The 10,327-nt window shown below is 43.6% G+C and overlaps 1 pseudogene; it reads right to left on the reverse strand.

Annotated features, from left to right (window-relative positions):
• Positions 1–6,611: 6,611 nt before the first annotated feature.
• Positions 6,612–9,623, reverse strand: LOC133369398 (COP9 signalosome complex subunit 8-like; annotated as a pseudogene).
• Between the last annotated feature and the right edge of the window lie 704 nt (positions 9,624–10,327).

The raw sequence follows: 10,327 nt of genomic DNA on the forward strand, positions 1-10,327 counted from the left end.
GAGTGCTTGTGGGGAGAACCATATATGCCACCTTCAGCTCATTGGAGGAAAAGCTGGATAGAAATGAAATAATAAATGATAACCTGAGAGTGATGCAGTTAGGAAACTTTAGACTCTGGACCTTAGACTCTGGACTCTGCATCATGATCTTACAAGGGTCCCCTTCTTTTATGGTCATGTGCATCAGCAGTGGGTTGGAGAGATGGTATTTGAGATCCCTTCCAGCTTTAGGATTCTACATTCAAATGTGGTAAGCCCCTTCCCTGATGTAACCATGTGTCCTGCTTTACAATAGACAGTCCCCTATTTAAGTGTCTATCCAGGGCAAACATTCCCTTAAAGATAAAGAACTCAAAAAAGGAGATCTTCGGGGGCCTTGAAGTTGCCCATCAGCAGTTAGCACAGGGACAGAAAACTGAGCAGGCGGCTTCTCCACCTGCTTATGATGAGATGTATAGCATTTTTACTGAAATTGTAGTAACTATTTCTAAATCTGCATCTGTGCATATAAATGGTGGCACTGCCACTGGGGGTTGCGTGGCTGGCGGTGACCCATGATGAGGCCTTCTTTGTGGTGGTGGAATGCCCTCCCTACTGAGATGCATCAGTCTCCCTCACTATTAACATTTAGGGGAAATCTAAAAACATTCCTGTTCACCCAGGCATCTGGCAGCTGAAAGGCCTTTCACCTGAAATTACTATTTTTGAGAGAAGGTGATTGTTTTTTACGGAAGGTTTCACAGACAGCTGGTATAGCACAGTGCGGAGGAGAGCCTGGCTGGGAGTCCAGAGTCTGTGAGTTCAAATCCCCGCTCGTGTCTCCTGGGTGTCAAGGGCCAGCTAAAGATCACCCCCACAGTGAGTGGCTCAGGGGTTACGTGCCCTGCCACCTGTGCAGTCGTGGGCAAGCTGCATAGTCCCAAGGAGCCCAGTTGCCCCCCAGCTGGCAGTTGCGGACAAGGAAGGGGCTGGCTTGTGCAGCGGTGGCAAGCTGAACAGGCCTAGCCAGCTGGGGAGGACTAGCCTCAGAGGGAGGCAATGGGAAACCCCCTCTGAATACCACTTACCATGAAATCCCTATTCATAGGGTAGCCATAAGTCGGGATCGACCTGAAGGCAGTCCATTTCCTCTTTAAAACCCTCTTTAAAAAAGCATCTCCTCCCTCTCCTGCAAAAGGTCCTCAGTTAGGGAATATATATCTATGTATATGTACCTCTGTCTAACTATTAGTGGATTCAGTTCACATTTCAAACCAACCAAAGCATTGCCATCCTTCGAAATTCAGTTTTTTGCAATGCAGTTTGCTAGCCAAACAACGTTTATCAAAAATGCATATGTTAGGGGAAAGTGTGCCTAAAAATGACTCTATGAGTGAATATAGCATACAAAATGAGTTACCTGAAGAGAAATTGTTTGCAAAAATGTGTACATTAGTTAAAACTGCCCACAAATATGTGTTTATGAGGAGTCCACCAAAGTGCTGGAGAATTTTTTAAAAATAGCAAATTGCAGAAATGTGGAGAACTGAATTTAAGCCTAGGAAAACAAGAAACAGAGAGAGCCAAAATGGACAGATCTTTCCATCTCTCCTATCTATCTATGTGGTTGAATGACAGGCATCTTTACAATAGCACCTCTTTCATTAATTTAACACTGTGGTGTGCAGGAAGGACTAACTGTAAGTTGCTAAGAGAGATTTATATATCATTGTAGGGAGAGGTAATCTACGCGAAAAGCCTCGTAAAAACTTAACGGCGAAGCAGGAATAATCTGTGGGCTCACAGAGGCCACCTCAAGGCTAATTGAAATGTTTAAGAGCAACCCACCCGTTTTTCTGACTCCCTGGGATACATACTAAAAACACATCTTGAGACCATCCCTTTGTCTCGGCCGGACATATATTATCTCTCTATATCATCGTTCTGCCACCACAGACGCCTAATTGCAAAAAACCTTTCGACACAGGGCAAGTAATAATTGCAGCACCATGCCCTGACTAATAATAAAGATAATTTACTGTTGAAAAGTGAGGGGTAATTTGTAACATAAATGGCTTTTAAAAAAAGGAAGAGAGAAGCCCCGTTTCAAAGACTCAGCTAGCCATGCAACAGTGTCTCTCTGTGATTTCTGTCCCTCAACCCACCCCGCTGTCTCATGCAGCAAACTTGTCAGTGGACATTATTTCTGCAACTGTTCTGCAGGTGATGACCCAAGGGAGGAATTAAGACACGTCAAAAGACACAGGCTTGTATCCAACAGAGGTCTACTCAGAGAAGACCTCTTGAAATTAAGAGAAGGGCCATAGTTCAGTGGTAGAGCATCTGCCTTGCATGCAGAAGGTCCCAGGGTCAATCCCCAGCATCTCCAGTTAGGACTGGGAGAGACCCCTGCCTGAAACCCTGGAGAGCTGCTGCCTGTCAGTGTAGACAATACTGAGCTAGATGGACCAATGGTCTGAGTCAGCTTCTTGTGTTCCTATGAAATTAATGGACCTGAGTTTGTCCTTTTCATTCATTTCAATAGGCTACTCTGAGTAGAACTTAATTGGCTACAACCCTGCAGAGCTGCCACTTTTCGTGCATCATAGTTCAAATTTGCACCATACGTTTGAAGCAGTATTAAACCACTTCAACACTCATGGATCCGCCCCCTAAAAAAAAAAATCCTGGGAACTGTTGTTTGCTAATGGTGCTGAGAGTTGCTATTCCCCTATTCCCCTAACAGTCCCTCTTCCCAGGGAACTCTGGGATTTTATAGCTCTGTGAGGGGAATAAGGGTCTCTCCTAACAACTCGCAGCACTACAGTTCCCTGGATTGTTGAGGGAAACCACGACTGCTTAAAGTTTTATAATGCTGCTTGAAATATATAGGGCAAATGGGGCCTCTTTCCCAGGCCACCTCCAAATTTGAGGGGGCCCTCAGTAAACTGTCTTCCTGTGGGCCCCTTTCTATGTTAGCAGGTTCTCTGCCTCCACCCCCTGGTGGGATTACCTAGTGGGAATGGCCAGGGTGTCAGCAGCAGCTGACTAGCACTGGTTGTCGAGGGGCCATTTAATTTCCCCACAGTCCTCACGAAGCAGCATTACTCCAGTTCACGGTGGGAAATATGAACGACCAGCTCCCACTCCCCACTCCCATGGCAGCTCTCAATTCCCAAATTTAAGTGAGTCTGCTATTGAAATTCACCGCAATTGTCCAAAGTGAAGCTTTATTTATTTATTTATTTATATACGGCCCTTCCTCCCAGTGGAAGCCCATTATTTGAGGCATTGTGGGAAAATAACATGGTATCTCACTACTCGGGGCTCATCAAGAGGCTCCAGGACATCAGCAGCAGAGCCATGTGCTGATACCAAGTCAATTGTTGCTCTCCTCTTCCTGGCAGTATCTAATCTAGAGGGGTCAGCCTTTCACCCAGTTATTTAGTCCTTGGCCTGGCAAATAGGAATGGGTGAATACAAGGGGAGGGCTACACTCAATGGTAGAGCATCTGCCTTGCATGCAGAGGGTCCCAGTTGCAATCTCTGACATTTCCAGGTAGGGCTGGGAGAGACTCCTGCCTGGAACCTTAGAAAGCTACTGCCAATCAGTGTAGACAATACTGAGCTAGATGGACCAATAGTTTGACTCCGTATAAGGCAGCTTCCTATGTTCCTAATCTGTCAATTTCAGTTCCTCATTTTTCCAGTTTTAAACTCAGCTCTCCATATTTCCACATCAGTTTGTGATTAACATGAAAAGTCATCAGCATTTAATGCAGAGTTCTCCTGATATACACTTTTGTATGCAATTTTGCCTAACAGACACATTTTTGCAGAGCAAGTTTCCCCCCCCTTTCTTGGTATGCTCTTTTCACTAATATATATCATCCCTCACCACCAGCCATCTGGCCAGGGCAGATGGGAGTTGTAGTCCCACAACATCTGGAGGGCCACAACTCCCATCATCCTCAGACAGCATGCCCAATTGTTTATGATGGCAAGAGTTGGAGTCCAGCAACAGTTGGAAGGCTGCAGAACCACCATCCCAGCTTTAAATAATAATACAAATTGGGAAAGAAAAACCTTAACAATCTAAACACGGAGAGACATTTTCCTCCCTCTTTGAAAAGCAGCTGACCTCACTCACTGGATCTTGTTATACCTGTGTTTTTCTTTCCCCCACGCTGTCCCCAAATGACTTCGTGTCTTCAAGAGTCTTCTATGCCTGTGCAATGCCAAGAACTCTCATAGCAGTGCTAAGCCTCCATTATTACACAACCAATGGGGCAGTCTCTCTCTCTCTCTCTCTGCTTTTTGCAACACTATTCAGTTTTTAGATTTCAAGCCTGTTCAGTCATCGGAGACCACGTCTGCTTTTGACTCACCACCCACGTTGAAAGGAACAAAACCTCAGCTGCTGTAAATGGTTCGGCTTCTTCTGATGGTTTTGGAGGACGGTCTCGAGAAATTCCTTTTTTGAGATTTGGTTGAGTGTAATGGCTAAGAGAGCAAGCTAAGAATCAGGAAGTCCCCGGGTTCAAATCTCGTCTCTGCTGAACACACCCCAGATGTCCTTAGCAGAGTCTCTTTCTCATCTTCAGTCCTCCTATCTGCAATATAGAGATAATGATTAAAGGGCTGTTGTAAGGCTTGAATTAAAAGCATTTATGAAGCCCTCACTATGAACATTTATTATTATTGTTGTTGTTATTATTGTTGTTGTTGTTATTATTATTTGATTTATATCCCACCCTTCCTCCCAGCAGGAGCTCATTTTAAAATTCTAAACATTCTAAAATGCTAGGTAAGCATTATGGGTGGTATTCAATTTCTGTATGTTATTTTCACCAATATATGGTTTCTAAGCACACTGTACCCCGGTATATACATTTTTCATACACATTACTTTGCTGGAGAACTGCGTCACAAAATTCAGAGAAGTGCAAATTTCAAAAGATGGCTGTATTTTGGTTATGCATTGTTTCAGAAACAGCAGGTTATGTCGGTTCACCTTTAAATACTATCTGAAATTAATTTCTTCCCCAGCTCTAGGCAGAAAGCAACATATGCACCATCCTAATCCCCACACCTAGCCTTCAAGATGGGAAAGTAGGATTGTGCTGTTAAATTAATTTGGTACTAATTTCAAAATACAATGAAAACGAAACCCCGAAAAGACTAAGTGAACAGCAAAGTCTTTGCTTGGCACTGAAAGGGTATTAATGTAGGGCCTAGGGAAGCTAGGGGAAAGCATTCCATAGCTGAGGGGCCACAACAGAGAAGGCCCTCTCCCTTATAGGCACCCTCTGACCTTCAGAGTGAGGGGATACTTGAAGAAGGGCCTCTGTTGATGATCATAGAGTGTGGGCATGTACATATGTAAAGAGAAGATTCTTTAGTTATTGAGGTCCCTATGTTATTGTTTATTCTATCTGGCCTCTTTTTCATCCTTGAATTCAACAACTTGTTGGTTTAAAGGACAGTCTCCCATCCAGGGTCTGACCATAGGAATGTAGGAAGCTGCCATACACTGAGTCACACCGATGATGCGTCTAGCTCAGTATTGTCTAGACTGACTGGCAGGGATGCTGGGGATTGAATGTGGGACCTTCTCCATGCAAAGCAGACCCAGCCCTGCTTAGCTCTAGCAAGTTTGCTGCATCATGGACCTTCAGACCAATACACTCAGATGATGCTGATTTCTTTCTCCTTTCTCCCACTCCAAAGAAGCTTAGAAAACAGTTCAGTCAATCAACCTTTCACATGCATTGGGGGAGGTGGTTTTTTATTTTATTTTTAATCTCCTATGTCTAACATCAGTTGGGGCTTAGATTATGCTTGGAGCAGGAACACTAGACTAAAGAACAGACGAGTGAAGTATTTTGTAGAAGGGGCTATTGAACCAGGGCTGATGGAGATGGACAACAGCTAGCAGAGACTAAAACCCCTGGATTCTTTCCCACCAGATGCAGAATATCTTGATAGAGTGAAATAGTAGAAATCCACCCTCGCAAAGCCAACCTGCAAAAATTTAAATATTTTTTTTCTAATTAAGCCAAATTGCTTTAAACTTGACTTGTTTTCTCCATCGATTCTTGAAAGCAACCATAGGTTCTCCATCCACAATTGGTTATTTTATCTTATCTTATTTGTTAATGTTCTGGATTGCCATGCCAGCTGGGTTTTTTCCTTCCATTTTGTTGCGACTGGGCCTCCCTCCAGATTGTGTGTGTGTGTTTTGGAGGTGTATTCTGCAAAATTGCATTGATGCAATAGAAATGCATTAGTGGGTGATTTATACAGGATCATTCACACATCATTCCAATTTTTTTTAGTTATTCTGTGATGTTATTGCATTGTTGCCATCTGTATGATGTTATCAGGATGGTTATACATGATCCTACTTTCAATACTGTTTGAAACTGCAAAAGGTTTTCAGGTGGTCTGCTTCATTTCCAGCCAGTCCTGTAACTTCTTGATGAAATCCTATAACTTTTTATACCACTCCCCTCTAGCTGCTTGTTTGGGCAGCATCTGCCAGAAGGTATATTGAGCACTAAAGTACCACAAAAGTGGGACAAAAAATAAACCATAACATTTGTGGTATAATAATGCACATACAACAACATTCAACAGGATAAACATAATATTAAAGGATCTAGAAGTATGCAATGAATGAATGACTGGAATGATCCGTTTTCAAGAAGAGCCACATAGTCAGTTAACTGGGCCAACTGCTGTTCATTAGGAATTGGTGTGACTGGATCATGTTCTGATAATGGATGAAATCTGTTGAATGAAGGCTCTTGGGGACTTGGCTTTTTAGGCATAACCACATGAGTTGATGAATCTGCTTGCCATCCCTGATCAAGAACACCTTTCACTGCTTCCTGTACAGAAAGTCCGACAAAGGCTGCAAAGTCATCTGCACTTATTGAGGCATACGCTTGAGTGACTGGTCCAAATGCTCACCTTCTTGTTGCATCTCAAAGTGCGTCCCTGATTGGCTGAACACTCAGACCACTGATGTGCATCGATTATTGTATAAATTCCAGGGAAATCTCTTTGCCAGATTATCTGCCCTACTGACCAACTTGCAACAAGTTCAGGATTTGCAGATTTGATAGTGGGAGGGATTCGTTCCCACGGATACCATGCATTCATGTCATTATATAAAAAATACAAAGCAAGGAGTTGGGCATCCACAAGTGGTGTTGCTATTCCTCCAGGGGCCTCCAGTTCCTCACACTGCTCCAGCAGCTTCCAGTAGCGAAGTAGTGCCTAGTTCAGCCTTTCCCAACCAGTGTGCCTCCAGATGTTGTTGGACCACAATTCCCATCTTTCCTGACCATTGGCAATGCTGGCTGAGGCTGATGGGAGTTGTGGTCCAACAACATCTGGAGGCACACTGGTTGGGAAAGGCTTGGCTAGTTAGTCCTAGAAAGATGCTGAATTCTGAGTAAGCCTTAGGTAGGTTCATGAAGTGCACTGAATTGAAATTGCCTCTTACTACAATAAAAGGAAAAAAACCAGATAGCCGTGTCTGAGTCTGAGTTCTTCGAGATCGGGCAGGACAGAGACTAAGAAAGAGGAAGGTGAGAAGCAATGCTGCCCTCTGGACTGGTTGGAAGTAAGAAGGCAGGTAAGTGGGGGCTGGCTGAAGGCATGCTGAGGTTGGTGGAGTGGTGCCCCATTCACCTTTATGGACTAGCCTCCACTGCATCTAATATCCCCTCAAACAGAGGAACATCTTCTGCAATGTAGGACACATCACCACCATTCACAGCAGGCTTAAAAATAACAAAATTGCCTCAGGGTGATGGAGTCAATGTGTGAGTCACGCTATGCAGGGCTTGATCCCGGTTTCACTTAAGAAATTATGGACGGGGCGAGAAAGGGCAGAGCTACTGCAAACGAGTAGCCAGGGCAGATGCTCAAAGCAAACAGCTGCTTTTTGTTTACACTGTGAGGCTTGACTGTTTTTCAAGCTCAACCGAACCGGCAAACCGAATGCTTTCGACTCCTTGCCAAGAGTCTCCCACAAATGGCTATATTTAGAACCTGGTCATTTGCCTCGCAGTTTGGCTTTGTTTCATGCAAACTCAGGTAGCTCACATTGTCCAGAGGATTCAGGCCGTCTGTTGTTTCATTTCATCTTATTTTCAAACTTTTGTTTTTTAAAAAAATCTGGATTATTTCCACCACTGCGCTTTGAAGGATTCAACACAACTGATTAAAGAAATCCAGGTTCGCTGTGCAATCTGGTACTATTTATAAGGATTTTCATCTCAACAAGCAAAGGCAAGATGGAAGGAAAGTTTTTAGTGCTGAGCTAAGATAGAGGTGTGCATTGTATGAACACTGTCCCCTCCTGAATGTGTGAGACTATTCATGAAGCAGTGGAGGGAGGAGAGGTATATCTCTATACGTGAAGCAACTAGGCCTAAACTCCTTTGCCTCTGTTCAGTTTAGGATAGACACTAGGAATGGGAGAGAAATTCAATTCAGGTCACATTTAAAGGTGAACATACTGAATTTGCACTTCCCAAAACAATACATGAACTGAAACAAAACCATCTCCCCACATTTACACTTTCCTGAATTTTGCAATGCAGTTCTCCAGCCGAGTAATCTATACAAAAATGCATACACGGCTAAAATGTGCATAAAAATGCCCATATTAGAGAAAAGAACATTCAAACATGTGTTAACTTAGGGAAAATTGCTTTGCAAAAATGTGTACACTAGGCAGAATTGTATAGAAAAATAGATATTAGGAGAAGTTGGCACCGAAATGCTGGTAAACTGTTATGAGGACTTTCTTTAAAAAAAACAGATGTGGAAATGTGGAGGATTGAACTTGATATTGGAAGAATGAGAAACCCATCTCTAGTGGTCACTCATGCATTGCCAGAAAAGAAGGCACATTATTTGCAGAGTTGCAAATAATGTCCATAAAATGTGCATAAGCTAATTTAAATATATAGAGGCCTTAAATATATATATCCCTCTATGTCCTAGGCCCCATCTGCACTATACATTTAATACAGTATCATGCCACTTTCAACAGCCATGGCTTCCTCCAAAGAATCCTGCAAAGTGTAACTTGTTAAGGGTGCTGGGAGTTATTAGGACACCCCTATTCCTGTCACAGAGCTACAATCCCCAGAGTTCCTTGGGGAGAGAGATTAATTGCTAAACCACTCTGGAAATTGCAGCTGTGTGAGAGGAATAGTGGGTCTACTAACAGCTCTCAGCACTTCAGTTCCCAGGATTCTTTGGGGGAAGCCATGACTGTTGAAGGCCGTATGGTACTCCTTTAAGTGCAGATGGGGCCCCAGTAAATGCTAGTGACACCACTACCAGGAGGCTATTGCTACAGCTCTGTCTCAGCCGACAAACCCTTCCTGCTGTACACTTTCCTCTTGAGTCAAAGTTAGAAAGGTGCATATCAAACCGGAAAACTCTACAACAGTGGGCAAATAGAACAAGTTTCAGGCTTTAAATGTGAAAATCCTCCCCTACCAGCTTTATGAGTGTGCGCACGAATTCTGCCACAATTTAAGCAATACCTTGTGACAGCCCTGTAGCCAGCTTTGCTTCTTAGGTGGGACAGCCACATTTCTCATTGGGCCAGCCATGTTTCTAGGTGGGCCAGTTGGGGGGAGGAGTGCATAGCGCCAGCCAATCTCCCCCCACCACTGGCAGAGAGGATGTGAGGGTCAGGCCAGGGGAAGAGCAAGGCAGTGACCTCTCCCGTCACTCCTTCTCCATCCAGAGAGTGTGTTAACTTACATGAATGAAGTTTCTTCTCCATCCAGACTGTGGTTGAGAGTTTGTTAACTTACATGAATGAAGTTAATCTGTTGAATTGTCTCACCCTTTTTTGAGAGATCTCCAGGAATACCAAACTCAAAAGCCTGACTGAACTTATTTTGTAATGACAGTGAGTTCCTGAGCTTGGCTTTGATGCTGGATTAGGTATCTCAGTTTTAAATTCCACCTTGTCCACAAAACGTGTCCACAATACAGGTTTAAGGAAGGGCAGAGAGTAAACAAATACTTTAGGGTGTGTTTGTTAACTCGTCCTTGAGAGTCCCTCCTTCTAGCTTTGTTCCTGACCTTTAGATTTTCCTTCCTGTTGGACAGTTAAGGGAAAACCTTTTAAACTGACTGCTACATAAAGGGCTAACGAAGCAATTGGAAACTAATTGGGGAAAGTGATTGGGGATTTGTTTTTTTCCTGGTTGCTGGGTTGATTTTTCTGTACAGAAACCTGAAAGGGCCTCACACTGAGCTGCACATATTGGGAAAATCAGGAATTAGGCCTGAGTTACAGCCTATG

This window comes from Rhineura floridana, chromosome 13 (genome assembly GCF_030035675.1).
Source record: "Rhineura floridana isolate rRhiFlo1 chromosome 13, rRhiFlo1.hap2, whole genome shotgun sequence".
NCBI classification, from domain to species: domain Eukaryota; kingdom Metazoa; phylum Chordata; class Lepidosauria; order Squamata; family Rhineuridae; genus Rhineura; species Rhineura floridana.